The sequence below is a fragment of the Cupressus sempervirens genome, chromosome 3, assembly GCF_028749045.1.
Source record: "Cupressus sempervirens isolate cs-2001-9-10 chromosome 3, ASM2874904v1, whole genome shotgun sequence".
Classification (NCBI taxonomy): Eukaryota; Viridiplantae; Streptophyta; class Pinopsida; order Cupressales; family Cupressaceae; genus Cupressus; species Cupressus sempervirens.
In genome coordinates, this window is record NC_143120.1 from 695,368,987 (window position 1) to 695,375,575 (window position 6,589).

The window sequence follows — 6,589 nt, forward strand, 5'->3', positions numbered from 1 at the left end:
CCTTGAATTTTGTTGAACATTATTACTATTTGGTACAAGTGGTGTGTGCGGATAACAAGGACGTAGATTGGGTTCAAATTATGAGCAACCAATTGGCCTCGTGGTTGTAGATTGCCAAAGTTTAGAGGTAGTTCTTTATGTTGACATTTCTAATCTACAAGTTAGTTACCATTCAATTGTGGCCCAATCTTCCATATGTGGAAGAATCTGATGATGATATCGAGGTGTACGATTTCTGCCTTGGTCTCCAACTACAAAAGAGTAATGCAAAATTGACAAAGGTGAACAGTGCCTTCACTATGAGACTATGTTGAGAACTGCAGGGTTGCCTAAAAATGAGATTATACCCTAAGGCTATATCCATTGTCACTCAGTTTGGCAATTATTTTATCTAGTTCCCTTCCTTCTCCTATATCAGGATAGATGGATTCGACGAATTCTTGTGGAAACTGTTGAGATATCGAGATTGCAGGATCATTCTGGTGAGCTCTGTTAGTAAATACTCTATGTGCGGATGCACGAAAGAAGGCATCCCTTTTCCTATTACTGTCGGAGCCTATTCATGTGCATCAAGGTCGAATGCCAAAAACATGTGAAGGCATTCAAGGAGAAGTATAAGATGAAGTTTTATGAGGTGTTAAGGCTTAAGTTTGACCCGGTAAATTATATTAGAGATAATTTGCAGTTGGGCTCGAGCCTTAGACATGTCCCTAAGTTTGAAGATTATTGGGTAAATTGTGCCACCGAATTGGTGAACATAGAAAGATTTTACTTAAGGTTGTTAGTTCAACAATTACAAATGTATAAGGTGAATATTGATGTTGAAGGAATTAAGGATGATGGGTGATACATGCAATCATCCACATACTTGAAGGAGATCAAAGACACTCCAGTTGACTCTACCCTACCCTTGGAACCTACAACTCAAAACCTGGATGAGATGATGGTCGTCATCATTGGGAGAATAAACATGTGGGTAGAGTAGTCTAAAGCAAGGAAGAAGAGAACATGAGCATCACCTTTGATCTCTAACCCCACATAGCCTCCCCTGCCCTTCCATCTAACACCACTAGTTGTAATGCCTACCCCTACTTGACTTTTCTATTGTAGTGCCGGATTCTTTTAGGCCTGTTCTATTATTGTGTTTTATGATTATCGATACTTGGTTGCAAGGTTTGATTATATGTCATTTTATACTCAGTTGATATATGTGATGAATTACATAATTATTGATAAGTAGGAGATGATTTCCACAACAAGTCAAATTGTGATTTTCCTATCAGGATTTAACTGTGTGATTTTGAGTCAAACTCATTGAACCATGTTTCACGAATAGTGATTCAACATGAATCCATCACTCATGAGAACAAATGGAACACTTAGCGCTCATTGGATCTAGGTGATGCTCACAGGGGTCACCCATCCCAGTACTACAACTTGAGCGTGCTTAACTACGAAGTTTCCTCCATGGTTAAACCCAAAGCTTACAACCCCATTTGCAAAACCTTCACCAAGTGTTGTGCCTTATGAATCATTCTTTAGAAAGCCCCTTAAGCTCATCAATTGATAAGTAGGAGATGATTTCCACAGCAAGTAAAATTGTGATTTTGCTATCAAGATTTAACTGTGTGATGTTGAGTCAAACTCATTGACCTATGTTTCATTAGTAGTGATTCAACATGAATCCATCTCTCATGAGAATAAATGGAACACTTAGCACTCATTGGATCTAGGTGATGCTTAGAGGGGTGAAGCACTGGGACTTCCTAGGAGGTCACCCATCCCAGTACTACTTGATGTAGTGCAATGCAGGAGAATCCCCAAAGGAGATGTCCTAGCCCCCAACAATATAACCACATAGCAGAAACACAAGAAGAAGAAGCAATAACACAAGATCTGATACTAAACTACAACTCCTTATTCATAAAATAACTGTTACATGCAATGTGCCAGGTTGTAAGGCCTTCCCGGTTATGGCCAAATACAATAGCAATTACAATAACAGTTCTGCAAGATCCCTCAAGATCCAATCCAAACCCAAGCTAGTCTAGATCCGCACTCTGGTAGAAACCTCTAAGATCTCAACTTGTGCTCGCAAGCCACTAAGCAACCTCCTTGTTTCTAAACCACAACCACTAGCTCTTCCCACAAGCTCGCAACTCCACCACAATCTTGCTGTAAACTGCCTCACATTCGGCGCTTTGTACACAGACTAAGGAAAAATCACTCCTCACTTCCTCCTTCTCTCCAAGCTTCTACTCATATGCCTTGCTTAAATAGGCACTTTCCACCCAAGATGTTATAAACACAACCAATGTGGGATAAAACGTAAATACAACTAACTTCAACAAATATTTAATTTCCACCCAAATACAACTATGCACCCAACAAATATTAAATGCATGATTTAATAAAATGTCCACAAAATATTTAATTCCCACCCGAATACAACTAAGCACCACCACGTGACCCAACAAATATTAAATACATGATTTAATAAAATATTCACAACCTTCTAGAATTCCACCTACACACCTCGATAAATGAAATGACAACCATTTTAATTTATTTTTCTATTTATGCCACCTTTGCACCTTGAAAATAGAAATTCCTCTTTTCTTTTCTTCTTTTTTCCCTTTATTTATTTATTTTTTCTTTAATTTTTGTCACTTTCTCTCTCCTTTTTTTTTTTTTAAATTTTTTTTTTTTCCATTCAAGATGCTCTTGCATCACTACTCCAGCGTGAGTGCACTTAACTACGAAGTTTCCTCCATGGTTAAACCTAAAGATTACAGGTACCAGGTATCGACTTCCCTGAATTACCATGATGAGCGTATCATATCGCAGTATTTCAATGGTATAAATGGGGAAATAACTCTTGAGTCTAAATCCTAACCTAAGTCAATTGTCCTAGAAAATAAGACAAGTATCTGAGTTAGTTTCACCTTTCCAAATTTGTCAAGTGATGTGAATTTGTGATTTTGACTTTGGTGTTTGATTTAGTTTTATGTTCTGTATGATGGATTTTCATATTCAGTCTTGTGGCCATACAATGATTTTCTGTTATAATCAAATCAAATTAATAGATAATTTAATGAAAATTTTACAAAGAAAATTTAATATTTAATTATATATAGTTAATTGATAAATTAATTAAATAAAATAATTAAATATAAATGATTTAGTTAAAGTTTTAATTTTGATGTATTTATATTTATTTAATTTAATAATTATTATTTAGGAGTTTTATTTTAATAATAAACCCTAAATAATATTATTAGTTGAGTAATAAACATTATTTGATTAAAAAGAAAATATTAAAATATGTGAATATTTGATTAATTAAAAATTAATTAAATTTATGCTTTAAATAAAAAGTCTAAAATTAGAAATCTAAATTTAGAAAATTGGTTAAAGAGAAATTACAATATGATGTTATTTAATTACATTATTAAATATGTACTTTAGTTAAAAAAAATTATTTTAAAAAGTTTAATTTAAGAAGTTAGATAAAAATAGAATTAAAATATTAAAAGATTAAAGATTTAATATTGTTTTATTATGATTATTTAATTAATAATTATTAGATTAGAGTTGCATTTAAATAATGAGCTTTAATATTCTTATTAATTGAAATAATAAACTATTCTTTAAATAGTGCTTGCGCTCCGACATCATAAGGGATGAGACCAAGATTGTACCTCGGGTGATTTTGATGGCGTGGATGCCCCTTGGTCCTTGGCTCTAAGCCGAAGAGGTTTTGGGCATGAGTGGACCCATATCATGTTCCTAAAAAGTCTATGTGGTGGCCTTCGCTAGTTGGTAGCTCGTAGGCTTCGTGCCTCGTTGGGCTGCCTTGTAGGTCTGAAGCCTCTATCAAAAAAAATAAAATAGTGCTTGCCCTACTTAATAAAGTAGAGGAAAAGAAAATATAAAAGAATATTTTAATTAAAAATTTCTTTAAATGTGCATGAAAGAATTAAATTTAAAATACAATATTAAAGTTCTATTTTTGACGTATTTATATTTATTTAATTTAATGATAATTATTTAGGAATTTTATTTTAATAATAAAATCTAAATAATGTTATTATTTGAGTTAATAAATATATTAGTAAAAAAAAATGTCTTGTGAATTTATTTAAATAAAAGAATGAAAATTTAAAGATAAAAGTTATGGTTCTAATTGTCGCGTAGTTATATTATTTAATTTAATGATAATTATTTAAGATTTTTTTTTTTGATCGGTAAATGGCCAAGGCCATAATAATTGATTAACAAAATAAATAAATGATACAATAGTGTTCCATCATTCAAACGGGCACTGGTAGGAAAGAACGGGGAAAGAAAACCCCCAGTCTAGCCCAGGACCATGGTCCTTTATTATTACAACATAAAATGGGCATACCCTAGTCAAAATATCTTTAATTCAACCATTACAATATAAGGATATGATCTGATAAAAAATATTTCAGTACAAAGCTCTTTGTTGCCACCAAAGGCCTCTTGGTGAGGAATCAATTACTCTTTCCATTCATGTATAGAAGCCCACAACGAATCCCTGTCTAGCTTTCTTCCACTCAAAATGGTTAATAATAGAATAAAAAATCTAAAAATAAGGGCAAACTTACATAAAATTTATCGTAGAACCTTTATAATTAAAACATCTCAAGAAGAATCCAAGAGATGAATAACCCTCTTCTCAACTTAGCAAGGATTGCAAATTAGGCCTAAAGAGCACCACATTAAAGGGGAGAATGAAATCTACCTAAATAGCCCCACAAAGAAATGAAAAATGATATTAAATTAATTACAAATTTAAACTCAAAATCTAAGTTTCAATAGGAACAACTCTTTTGCAACTTTCCATGCTCTAACCATCACAAAGTAGCTGGCTACCTATCTTAAAGCTATCCAACACAGAAGAGGCTTACTAGATGCGTTGAAATACTACATTAAAAGCTTAGAGTTTATGTAGGACTTTTCAGGAAAAGTAAGAGAAAATTATACCATAGAGCCTAATAGGAGCAGAACCATACCGCGAGGATTAATTTTTTTTGTTGAGCGCCAGTCTAAACAAGGGGATGATACTGACAATTTCCACAAACTAAAGCCAACTTAGCATCATAAATAATGTCAGAAAAGGAGGGTATATTCGTAGCTACCCACACTATTAAGTTCCAGAACACAGGCCAACTGTAAATAATGTCATGCAAAATAGGGTATACCTCTGAACATAAGCGAAAGAACAACTTACAACCTGCCATCGCATTCCAATTAATAAATGATATTAAATGCCAAATCTAAGTCATCGGACTGAGAGATGGGCTGAAAAAATAGCAAACAACCAAACTCCCACCAAAGATTAATGGAAAGCAGATAACCATAAAACACAGTCTGGGGTTAAAATAGAGCACTGTTAATAAAGGAAAACTGGATGCCCAAAGCATCTGATAACATCCTCAAACAGGATTATCATGAATTAAAACCAAAACCAGTCTTCCATTATGCCAATCTTTAAGCAAATCTCTACAAATAAATCAATCATACATAATAACCACAAGCCATGAAGGCCATCAGAGCCAAAACACCAAACATAAATGTAATACCATATATTATTATCATCATATTTGTCTGTTACCATATAAAAATTGGAGGAGTCATCAAAATTCTCCATACGATAGAGTAAAAGTTTACAAACAAACTAAAGCACAGTCTAACTACTATTGAGAACGACAACTATACAGTCTTGAGTCCAGTACAAAAACCCATTACGGGGTTACTTAGTTACTAATTTGTAAAATAAAGCCTAATACATACTGACCTAACCAATTACTAGAATTAGGGTGGCTTATCCAGCTAAGCATCTGAGAAACCCCTTTTTCCAATATACCATAATGACTTTCGAGATGTCATTTGGGTTTTCCACATGAAAATTTTGAGGAAACTCAAAATCAAACTTAGCCCTACTTGTCTTCTCTGAATTTGGAGTGCAAAAATTTAGGGCATCCAAATTGTCAAAGGTAACCCCAGGTTGAACATATGCATTAAAAGCATTGAGATAATTTGTTAGCCATGTTTTATTCTCCTCCTCCACGATACCTCTCCATCTGAGAAGGAAATGGATGCTGATCTCCATCTTGGGCCATTCCCTATAGAATGCAAAGTTTTCACAAATGATTAAAGAGGGATGGCGAAAGGCAACCTCCAGATCCAAGGATCTCGGCAGAAGATCCATGTATTTCTCTAGCAAAGGGATACGTAGCTTGTCATCGATACTCTTGATTGCTTGCTCGAGACCCTTTCTCCAAGTTGGATCAAATATGTTGCAGCAAAGTTGGATGATGGCCCAAGACTCCACCTTAGCCCTTGCCATACAACCAATAAAGGATCCTATTATGTCACTATTTGTCCTCTGAGTATATCTATAATCGAAGACTCCTTCAATCGCTTTTCTCATTGCAATCCTAGTCATATCGTCCACCGGTCTCAGAATTCTGTTCCAACATTCCGGGTTGACATTGTCGCAAAATTCCATAGTAAGAGATTCCATTGTATGGAAGAGATAAATGTTGGAATCCATTTCCGA